Consider the following 12,898-nt stretch of genomic DNA (forward strand, 5'->3'; position numbering starts at 1 on the left):
AGGCTCCCTGTCGACGTATCTCCAAGAGGCTAATACCACTTTCAGGTCTCTAGTAACCCTTATCTGATGCACTGCTAACACTTTACTGTAGTCCCCACACCCTCACACTGACGATGTGATACAGAAATTGCTTTGCGATTGCATACTACCGGCCCCCTGCTGATGTATCTCCAAGAAAATACCACGCCCTCAGATCTCTAGTAGCTTGTTACTGATCCATCCCTGCCACTTTACTTAGTCCCCCGACCCTTCCACTGAAAATGTGACAGAGAAATTGCTTCGCGATTGCAAACTACAGGCTCCTTGCCGACATATCTCACGGAGACTAGTACAGCCCTCAGGAATCTAATAGTAACTGATGCACCGCACCCACTTCGCTGTAGTCCCCGCAACCCCACACTGACGATGCGACACAAAAATTGTTTCGCGACTGTGTGCTAGTAGATCCCTGTCAATGTATCTGGAAGAGACTAATACGGTTATCAGGTAGCTTGTTACATATACACTGCTGTCACTTTGCTGCAGTCCCCTCATGCTTTCACTGACGTCGCAACACCGAAATCGTTATGCGATTGCATACTTGAAGCTCCCTTACGACGTATCTGGAAAAACTAACATCGCCCTCAGAACTCTATTAGCTTGTAACTGATGCACCGTTGCCACTTTACAGAAGTCCCCAACCCTCACACTGACGATACGACGCAGAAATTGTTTCGCTATTTAATACTACAGGCTCCCTGACGACGCATCTCAAGAGACTAATACTACCCTCCGGACTCCCTGCCGACGTATCTCTAACAATAACATGAAAAAGGCTCTGGGAGTAGACGTCATTCTGTCAGAACTACTGACAGCCCTGGGAGATGATGTGTTGGCAGAAGAGCCAACACCGTGTTGCTAGAGGAGGCCGAAATGCACGCGTTTAAGCTAACGCAGACTGGCGTGAGGTCTGGAACAGTTAAAGGAATTAGCCTATCAAGAAAAGAACGTAGTTGCTTGAATACTTAACTTTAATCCACAATTGGAGAACATCGCTCTTGTTGATACATGAATTATAATCTCAATATAAACTGGTAATGGTGCCTTGCTAGGTCGTAGCAAATGACGTAGCTGAAGGCTATGCTAACTATCGTCTCGGCAAATGAGAGCGTGTTTGTCGGTGTAGCATCGCTAGCAAAGTCTGCTGTACAACTGGGGCGAGTGCTAGGAAGTCTCTCTAGACCTGCCGCGTGGCGGCGCTCGGTCTGCAATCACTGACAGTGGCGACACGCGGGTCTGACGTATACTAATGGACCGCGGTCGATTTAAAGGCTACCATCTAGCAAGTGTGGTGTCTGGCGGTGACACCACAGGAGACATGACAAAAGTCTTCCATCTGGTGTGCTAGATGTGTGAGACAGGCGAAATAACTTAAGACTATAAGAAGAATGTAATAATTCAGTTGCCAAAGAAAGCAAGTGGTGACAGGAGTGTATATTACCGAACTATCATTCGGGATTGACAATTACAGAAGAATGGGTGAACTGATGGAAGCCGCCATGCGAGACGATCTCTTTGGATTCCGGAGAAATGTAGAAACACACGGGGCAATACTGGCCCTACGATTAATTTTAGAAGATAGGTTTACAGTATTTGTAGTCTTAGACAAACCTTTTGACAGTGTTGAATGGAATACTGTCTTTCATATACTGAAGGTAGCAGGTGAAAAACGGGGAGCCAAAGGCGATTTACGGCATGTACAGAAACCAGACAGCAGTTGTAAAAGTCGAAGGGCACGAAAAAGGGAAGCAGTGGTGGAGAAGGCATGATACAGGATTGTTGCCTATCGCCGATGTTACTCAATCTGTACAATGATCAAGCTGTACGGAAACCAAAGAAAAAATTATAGTAGGAATTAATGTTCAGGTAAAAGAAATAAAAAGATTGAGGTTTGCCGACGACATTGTAATTCTGTGAGAGACAGCTAAGGAACTGAAGAACAGTTGAACAGAAAGGACAGTGTCTTGAAAGGAGGATATGAGATGAACATCAGAAAAAGCAAAACAAGAATAATGGAATGTAGTCGAATTAAATTAACTGATGCCGAGGGGATTAGATTAGGAAACGAGACATTGAAGTACCAGATAAGTTTTTTACTTGGAAAGCAAAACAACTGATGATGGTCGAAGTAGAGAGGGTATGAAATGTAGACTGGAAATGGCAAAAAAAGCGCTTGTGAAGAAGAGAAATTTGTTGGCATTAAATATACACTGGAAGAAAAAAATTGTTTTCTCTCCAATTTCATTCAGTACCTTCTCAATAGTTACAGGCTCTACCTATCTAAGCTCCAGCATTCTAAACTGTTTATCGCCCATGTTTCATTTCTGTACATGGGCACATTCCATACAATCACTTCCAGAAAAGACTTTCTAACACTGAAATCAACACTGACGGTAAAAATATCGCAACACCAAAAGGAACTGTGTGATATAAACGAAAGTTGGTAGACATGTTTCTGCATGTGAATGATGATATCTATTCAAGTCTCACACCGGTCGCATCTGAGTGCGATGGGATGGAGTTCCAGTCCATTGCACGTGGTCAATACAGGGACGGTTAATGCTCTTTGTGGATGACGTTGGAGTTGTCATCCGATGATGTCCCATACATGCTCCCTCAGAGGCAAATCACGTGATCCAGCAGGCCAAGGCAAGGTCTCTACACTCTGTGGTATAACTCCAGATGTAGGTCCAGTGCGTACAGCATTTATGCAGTTTTTGTTGCAGGCCCTAAGCTGGCCATCTTCTAACGAACACACAGCAGTCATTGGCAGCGAGGCAGAACCATCTTTTACCAAGAAACATAACAGACCTCCAACCTGCCCTCCAGTGAGCTCTCGCTAGACACCATTGATGTCCCAAATGCCAGTGGTTTCGAGTCGGTGTGATGCACGCTACAGAACGTCTGGCTCGGAAACGTCCTTGAAGTAACAGACTTGTAAAAGTTCTTTATTTCACTGTGGTGCCAACCGCTACCCAAATTGCCGCTGCAGGTGCAGTACGATGCGACAGAGCCGAACGTCGAACACGATAGTCTTCCCTCTTAGTAGTGCGACGTAGCCGTCAGGTTCCTGGTACTCTTACGACTTTACATTCTCGTGAGCACCGCTGCCAGCAATCCTGTACACTGACTACATTCCTGCCAAGTCTTTCTGCAGTATTGCAGAAAGAACATCAAGCATCTCGTTGCACTATTACAAGACCTCGTTGAAACTCAGTGAGGTGTTGATAATGGCTTGATTGTCGCTTTAAAGGCATTCTTGACAAACATCATCGACTCACCACGTCCAAAGATAACTAACGCTCACGACCGTTATAGCGTGTATTTAAAGCAAACCTGAATCCCCGTAGTGGTGCTACTAGCGCCACTGTGATTCGACTGGTGCGAAATTTGAATGATATCATCATTCACATGCAGAAACACGTCTACCAACTTTCGTTTATGTCACATAATTCCCTTTGGTGTTGCGTCTTTTTTGCCGTCAGTGTAGATTTCAGTGTTAGGAAGTCTTTTCTGGAAGTGTTTGTATGGAATGTGTCCACGTATGGAAATGGAATGTGGTCGATAAACAGTTGAGAATGCTGGAGATTAGATAGGTAGGTCCTGTAACTATTGAGAAGGTTCTGAATACAATTGGAGAGAAAAGAAACCTGAGGCACACCATGACTAGAAGAAGGAATCGGTTGTTGGGATATATTTTGAGACATCAAGGGATCACCAATTTAGTACTGGAGAGAATTGTGGAGAGAAAAATTGTAGAGGGAGTCCAGGAGATGAATACAATAAGCAAACTCACCGGAGATGAAGCTTGCACAGGAGAGAGTACCATGGAGAGCTGCAACAAACCAGTCTTCGGAATGAAGGTCACAACAACAACAAAAACTACAAAACATGGAACAAAATCTTCAATGAATGGCTGCAGTTGAATGTTGTAAACCTGAATAAACTTGGGGTCTCTCTTCCTCCCCGAACTGAGGTTATTACCAACATCAGTTGTGGTGCTATAGCGTATTAGCGTACTGTTGCCTGTGGGTTTCCATCCTGTGTGCCTAGTTCGAGTCAGCTACCCTCACGAAACCCACACTGCCCCAGATATTTGTCACGTAAGCATGTTAACTTGATGTTGCTTTCCCGCTGCCAGGGGCGGTTCGAGAACATTTTTCCGCATAAGCAACTTATCACTTGGTGCCCTCTCCCTCCCCTCCCCTTTTTCTCTCCTACACTTCCACCCGAGTCAGTTTTTGTTACTTGCACTACAAATCTTGCACTTTGACGAAACTGGTGCTATTATCAGCTTGGTGTCCCAAGCAGCCGCTACTAATCGTGTTCCGTGCTGTATACAGGGTGGTCCATTGATATGGACCGAGCCAAATATCTCACGAAATAAGCATCAAACGAAAAAACTACAAAGAAACTCGGCTAGCTTGAAGGGGGAAGCCAGATGGCGCTATGGTTGGGCCGCTAGATGGCGCTGCCATAGCCCAAACGGGTATCAACTGCGTTTATTAAAATAGGAACCCCCATTTTTATTACATATTTGTGTAGTACATAAAGAAATATAAATGTTTTAGCTGGACCTCTTTTTCCGCTTTGTGATAGATCTTGCTGTGATAGTCACAAACGCGTAAGTTCGTGGTATCACGTAACATTCCGCCAGTGTGGACGGTAGATACATTACTCGTGTTAAAATGGACCGTTTACCAATTGCGGAAAAGGTCGATATCGTGTTGATGTACGGCTATTGTGATCAAAATGCCCAACGGGAGTGTGCTGGGTATGCTGCTCGGTATCCTGGACAACATCATCCAACTGTCTGGTCCGTTCGCCGGATAGTTACTTTACTTAAGGAAACGAAGTGTTCAGCCATATGTGAAACGTCAACCACGACCTGCAAGAATTGGTGATGCCCAAGTTGGTGATTTAGCTGCTGTCACAGCTAATCCGCACATCTGTAGCAGACAAATTGCGCGAGAATCGGGAATCTCAAAAATGTCGGTGTTGAAAATGATACATCAACATCGATTGCACCCGTACCATTTTTCTGTGCCCCAGAAATTGCATGGCGACGACTTTGAACGTAGTGTACAGTTCTGCCACTGGACACAAGAGAACGGGACGATGACAGATTTTTTGCACGCGTTCTACACTCCTGGAAATTGAAATAAGAACACCGTGAATTCATTGTCCCAGGAAGGGGAAACTTTATTGACGCATTCCTGGGGTCAGATACATCACATGATCACACTGACAGAACCACAGGCACATAGACACAGGCAACAGAGCATGCACAATGTCGGCACTACTACAGTGTATATCCACCTTTCGCAGCAATGCAGGCTGCTATTCTCCCATGGAGACGATCGTAGAGATGCTGGATGTAGTCCTGCGGAACGGCTTGCCATGCCATTTCCACCTGGCGCCTCAGTTGGACCAGCGTTCGTGCTGGACGTGCAGACCGCGTGAGACGACGCTTCATCCAGTCCCAAACATGCTCAATGGGGGACAGATCCGGAGATCTTGCTGGCCAGGGTAGTTGACTTACACCATCTAGAGTACGTTGGGTGGCACGGGATACATGCGGACGTGCATTGTCCTGTTGGAACAGCAAGTTCCCTTGCCGGTCTAGGAATGGTAGAACGATGGGTGCGATGACAGTTTGGATGTACCGTGCACTATTCAGTGTCCCCTCGACGATCACCAGTGGTGTACGGCCAGTGTATGAGATCGCTCCCCACACCATGATGCCGGGTGTTGGCCCTGTGTGCCTCGGTCGTATGCAGTCCTGATTGTGGCGCTCACCTGCACGGCGCCAAACACGCATACGACCATCATTGGCACCAAGGCAGAAGCGACTCTCATCGCTGAAGACGACACGTCTCCATTCGTCCCTCCATTCACGCCTGTCGCGACACCACTGGAGGCGGGCTGCACGATGTTGGGGCGTGAGCGGAAGACGGCCTAACGGTGTGCGGGACCGTAGCCCAGCTTCATGGAGACGGTTGCGAATGGTCCTCGCCGATACCCCAGGAGCAACAGTGTCCCTAATTTGCTGGGAAGTGGCGGTGCGGTCCCCTACGGCACTGCGTAGGATCCTACGGTCTTGGCGTGCATCCGTGCGTCGCTGCGGTCCGGTCCCAGGTCGACGGGCACGTGCACCTTCCGCCGACCACTGGCGACAACATCGATGTACTGTGGAGACCTCACGCCCCACGTGTTGAGCAATTCGGCGGTACGTCCACCCGGCCTCCCGCATGCCCACTATACGCCCTCGCTCAAAGTCCGTCAACTGCACATAAGGTTCACGTCCACGCTGTCGCGGCATGCTACCAGTGTTAAAGACTGCGATGGAGCTCCGCATGCCACGGCAAACTGGCTGACACTGACGGCGGCGGTGCACAAATGCTGCGCAGCTAGCGCCATTCGACGGCCAACTCGGCGGTTCCTGGTGTGTCCACTGTGCCGTGCGTGTGATCATTGCTTGTACAGCCCTCTCGCAGTGTCCGGAGCAAGTATGGTGGGTCTGACACGCCGGTGTCAATGTGTTCTTTTTTCCATTTCCAGGAGTGTATTTAGCGACGAAGCGTCATTCACCAACAGCGGTAACGTAAACCGGCGTAATATGCACTATTGGGCAACAGAAAATCCACGATGGCTGCGACAAGTGGAACATCGGCGAACTTGGTGGGTTAATGTATGGTGCGGCATTATGGGAGGTAGGATAATTGGCTCCCATTTTATCGATGGCAATCTAAATGTATGCTGATTTCCTACGTAATGTTCTACCGATGTTACTACAAGATGTTTCACTGCATGACAGAATGGCGATGTACTTCCAACAAGATGGATGTCCGGCACATAGCTCGCGTGCGGTTGAAGCGGTATTGAATAGCATATTTCATGACAGGTGGATTGGTTGTCGAAGCACCATACCACGGCCCGCATGTTCACGGGATCTGACGTCCCCGGATTTGTTTCTGTGGGGAAAGTTGAATGTTATTTGCTATCGTGATCCACCGACAACGCCTGATAACATGCGTCAGCGCATTGTCAATGCACGTGCGAACATTACGGAAGGCGAACTACTCGCTGTTGAGAGGAATGTCGTTAGACGTATCGCCAAATGCAATGAGATTGACGGACATCATTTCGAGCATTTATTGCATTAATGTGGTATTCACAGGTAATCACGCCGTAACAGCATGCGTTCTCAGAAATGATAAGTCCACAAAGGTACACGTGTCACATTGGAACAACCGAAATAAAATGTTCAAACGTACCTACGTTCTGTATTTTAATTTAAAAAACCTACCTGTTACCAACTGTTCGTCTAAAATGGTGAGCCATATGTTTGTGACTATTACAGCGCCATCTGTCACAAAGCGCAAAAAGTGGCCCAACGAAAACATTCATATTTCGTTACGTACTACACGAATATGTAATAAAAATGGGTTCCTATTAAAAAAAAACGCAGTTGATATCCGTTTGACCTATGGCAGCACCATCTAGCGGGCCAACCATAGCGCCATCTTGTTTCCCCGTTCAAGCTAGAGAAGTTTCGTTCTTTGTAGTTTTTTCGTTTGACGCTTATTTCGTGAGATATTTGGCCCCGTCACGATCGATGGACCACCCTGTAGAGATCTTACAACTGCGCTACTGGCGCCCCTCTCAGTTTGGCGGACCAAGCACCGGCTCATGTCGCCTGGGTCTTAAGCCAGCTCTGCCTTCTGCCCATCCTTTCCTTTTCTGTTACTCCTGCCTTCACGCTCGAACCGCTGTTCGCATTTCCCATGGACTTTCAGTCCTATCAACAATCCACCCTGGTAAACAACTTGTGAGGTTCCTCGTGTTTCAGGCCGCAGTTACCTGCCATTTTTCACATTATACGGGGGCGTTCAATAAGCAATACAACACATTTTCTTCCTCAGTAAGGTTTTGGTATATACAGGATTCAAATACATCACATTATTTGTTGTGGATTGGCAAGACAGCCAACCCACTATGAGAGGAAGCCGAAAGGCACGCGTTTTAGCTCACGCAGGCTGGCGTGAGGTCTGGAACAGGTCAAGGAAATGAGACTAACAAAAAAAGGACGTAGCTGTGGAATACTTAACTTTAATCCATAAGTGGTGAACATCGCTCTTGATGGTGCATGTTTTACAACATCAATAGTAACTGGTAATGGCGCTTTGCTAGGTCGTAGCAAATGACGTAGCTGAAGGCTATGCTAACTATCGTCTCGGCAAATGAGAGAGTAATTTTGTCAGTGAACCATCGCTAACAAAGTCGGCTGTACAACTGGGGCGAGTGCTAGGAAATCTCTCTAGACCTGCCGTGTGGCGGCGCTCGGTCTGCAATCACTGATAGTGGCGACACGCGGGTCCGACGTATACTAATGGACCGCGGCCGATTTAAAGGCTACCACCTAGCAAGTGTGGTGCCTGGCGGTGACACTACATTATTCCCCACTCTTCTGGGCACAAAACCCTATTTTTCAACAGAATCCTCGTTAAATGCGACGGCCTTAAACCACCTTACTGTGAAGGCCTTTAAGCCCACGCGGTACCACTCTGCTGGTTGACGTCGAGGACAACGTGTTGCTGCACCAGTAACCTCCACATCATCCACGTACTGCTTCCGGTGAAGTGCAGCTTTCATTAGGCCAAACAGATGGACGTCAGAAGGTACAAGATACGGTCTGTAGAGCGGATCAGGAAGAAAAAATCAGTGAAGTTTTGTGAGATACTCTCGGGTGCGCAGACCTCTGTGAGGCCTTGCGTTTCCATGGAGAAGGGGAATTTCGTTTGCATTTTTGTGACGACGAACGCAATGAAGTCGTTTCTCCTATTTGCTGGGGTAACCCAGTACACTTCAGAGTCGATCGTTCCACCATGACTGAAACTTAGTTTCGCAGGATAGAGCGGATCAAGTTGTGGTTGTGGAGGGGGCCGTAATCAGTTACTGTTAGTTGCACAAAACACACAAACTTTTATTTTCCTAAGAACCACCTAATTACACATTGCCTTAAAAGGATAGAAAGAAAGTAATATGGCTGAAGGCCTAGTTAAAAAAACTTGAGATACCTCCTGGGCTAAAGGCCCAAAATCTCACCAGAAACAAGAACGGCTGAAGGCCTGAAGACAAGTTATAAAAAAAATTGCGTTAAGGAATACACGCGGCTGAGGGCCTTAGTTAAAAATATTTCACATAAATACTCGGCTGAAGGCCACACACTGGACATTGAACAACTCAGGGCGTAAGAACTGGATAACAAGAATTTCAGATAGAACAAACTTTCAAAATTTAGTTTTTAAACAAATCAATCTTCAAATTTTAATTTAAGTCGGCTGAAGGACTTATTTTAAAATCAAAACGAACTGAATTAATAGACGGCTGTTGGCCTCGCACAGGACTTCAGACTAAAATGAAAATCACAATCAAAAACCAACAGAACAGTGGTGTTCAGAAGTGTTCCAAGGGCCGGCCTGAGGAGGTAGCTCTAACGTAAGGTGAGGTGAGACAGGCAGCCAAGAGTGAGGTTAAATAATCGGATGGCAACCCGACTGAGGGACGGCTGAAGGACCGACCAACAACCTAATCAATTCCCTTCACCCGACCTACGGCGCGACAACGGTAAGTTTCAGCCGAGGACGAAGATACCAGCAGCACTTCAAAATTGGCGTCTAAAAACAGCCAAGGTACAATAACCAGTCTAAGAAATAAATATGAACAAACAACTAAAAGGCTGTCGACGGCCACAAGGCAGAAAATACCGCTGATGCGCTTCACTGATAAGTAACAACCAATTTAATAGGTAAAGACCATACAGGAAGACAGCTGCAAAATTTCGGCGACTTTAGCACACCATACACTGCTTCTAGCTGGAACGGCCCAGGAAGCAATAACAAGCAATGAACGAAGACATGTCACAGCAGTTGAGGTTTCATAACAGGTTAACTGATCACTCAACTTCACTGTGTAGGTTCGGTGGGCAACGAACTTTGTAGCTCTCACAGCTAGTGCCTCACAATCCGACCACACGTGCACACCGCCAGTGCTCCCAGCCTGACCTCACGCCACGGAGACTTCCTCACTGCTCTGTCCCAACCGACAGACTGCACACACACCACCACACGGAAATATAGTGGTCACACCAAAGATGGTACAGCAGTACTAGTATCAATAAGTGCTGCTGCTGCCACTGACGGGGGCAAGTCATCAACTCGTTATGGTAGTAACTCAGGGGGAAATAAGATGCCACTCGATTGTGACAAAATGCCAAAGAACAAACAGCATCAAGGTGAGTCGGCCACTGCTCAGTGACGGAGGACACCAAACAAAACAACCCCTTCAGATTCCCAGAATACTGTCGCCAAGACTTTACCAGCTAAGTGTGCAGCTTTCTACGATTTTTTTCAGAGGAATGGTGGCATGGCTTCAGTCCCTGTATTGCCGTTTTGTTTCCGGTTCGACATGATGAAACCATATTTCATCGCTTGTGACTGTGTTAGACAAGAAACTGTCACAATCAACCTGTTAACGCGCAAGCAGCTCCGCACAAATGGTCCTACGTTGCTCTTTTTGGTCTTGTGTTAGGCGGCGAGGAATTCAGCGGACAGACACCTTTGAGAACTCCTATTGATGGACGAGTGTGTCAGCACTACCAACAAGACGTCCAACTGAGCAGCGAGGTGTCTGATTGTCATCCGTCGAGCAGCTCGAGTGAGAGTGTCCGCACGTTCCGTCATAGCAGGAGTCGCTGTAGCCTTTCTCAATAAAAAAATTAAAAATAAGATATTTCATATTATTATTGGTTAGATGGATATGAATTAATTAATTAAAATGGAATGTTAATAGATATTATCGCTGCTAGTAAACATGACTTTTAAGAAAGCATTAAATAATTGGTAAGTACTGGTTGAGAACACTACATGGATGTTTCTATCTTTACTGGAGACAGTGCCATTGAGAAGATAAAACATGGCACAGAAAAATTCTACTCCCTTTTCTAGTTAAGCTGAACTCTGGCTTCCGGCATCGTCATTACATCAGACCGGCGAATGCGTTGGTAAACGACATTGTTTGGCGGCCAATGACAGATCTGTATATTACGCGGTTCACTTAATAATATTGCACGGGTTTTGAGAGAAAAAGATCGGTAAAAATGACCTTAGGGACTTATGAATTATAATCTGATGTATTAAACGGCGAATGAACACTAACAGTGTTCGGCCGTAACACCAAACAATGCGACAGCAACTTCTCTTCGATGCAGGCCGAAACTGAATTTAAAAAATGCATAATAAAATTGTTGTGACTTAGCAAGACAGCCAAGTCACAACGAGAGGAAGCCGAAAGGCACGCGTTAAGCTCACGCAGATTGGCGTGAGGTCTGGAACAGTTAAAAGGAAATGAGAACTTAGAAAATGGACGCAGTTGCTGTAATACTTAACTTTAATCCACATTTGTAGAACATCGCTCTTGATGATACATGCTTCACAATATTAATTATCAAAGCTATGGCGCCTTGCTAGGTCGTAGCAAATGTAGCTGAAGGCTATGCTAACTATCGTCTCGGCAAATGAGAGCGTATTTGTCAGTGAACCATTGCTATGAACGTCGGCTGTACAACTGGGGCGAGTGCTAGTACGTCTCTCTAGACCTGCCGTGTGGTGGCGCTCGGTCTGCTATCACTGACAGTGGCGACACACGGGTCCGACGTATACTAATGGACCGCGGCCGATTTAAAGGCTACCACCTAACAAGTGTGGTGTCTGGCGGTGACACCACAAAGATCACATATAATGTGAATAGCGAGGAAAAGTATCTTGTACTGGAACACGACTACTTAACATCAAATTAACATAATTATTCAACAAAAGCGTACAACTTACACAGCTTATCTCGGTAGCGGAGGACAAAACAGAGAGAGAGAACAAGTCGCGTTCCGCTTTTTTATATAGTTAGACAAACGAATGTAACCACCACATTATGTTTCACAGAGTTTTCTTTACATATTTTGACTCATAAATACTTCTTTTAAAAATAGTTCAAGATAATTAAAAATACATCATCTCTTTAGTACATAGTTTTTTCAATTCATATACAAAGTTATTTATATATTTAAAATTATTTATGTTATTTCCAGGCGTTAATCAAAATTAAGGCTCCTTTTTTATACATTTATGAAATAACATTTCACTGCAACTGTTTGCGGCCGGACGGCACAGGGGACATCGCACAAGTTTGCGCGATCTTGTTGCGATCTACATCTACATGATTACTCTGCAATTCACATTTAAGTGCTTCGCAGAGGGTTTATCGAACCACAATCATACTATCTCTCTACAATTCCACTCCCGAACAGCGCGCGGGAAAAACGAGCACCTAAACCTTTCTGTTCGAGCTCTGATTTCTCTTATTTTATTTTGATGATCATTTCTACCTTTCTAGGTTGGGCTCAACAAAATATTTTCGCATTCGGAAGAGAAAGTTGGTGACTGAAATTTCGTAAATAGATCTCGCCGCGACGAAAAACGTCTTTGCTTTAATGACTTCCATCCCAATTCGCGTATCATATCTGCCACACTCTCTCCCCTATTACGTGATAATACAAAACGAGCTGCCCCTTTTTGCACCCTTTCGATGTCCTCCGTCAATCCCACCTGGTAAGGATCCCACACCGTGCAACAATATTCTAACAGAGGACGAACGAGTGAAGTGTAAGCTGTCTCTATAGTGGACTTTTTGCATCTTCTAAGTGTCCTGCCAATGAAACGCAACCTTTGGCTCGCCTTCCCCACAGTATTGTCTATGTGGTCTTTCCAACTGAAGTTGTTCGTAATTTTTACACCCAGGTACT

The sequence above is a fragment of the Schistocerca americana genome, chromosome 3 (genome assembly GCF_021461395.2).
Source record: "Schistocerca americana isolate TAMUIC-IGC-003095 chromosome 3, iqSchAmer2.1, whole genome shotgun sequence".
In the NCBI taxonomy this organism is placed as follows: Eukaryota; Metazoa; Arthropoda; class Insecta; order Orthoptera; family Acrididae; genus Schistocerca; species Schistocerca americana.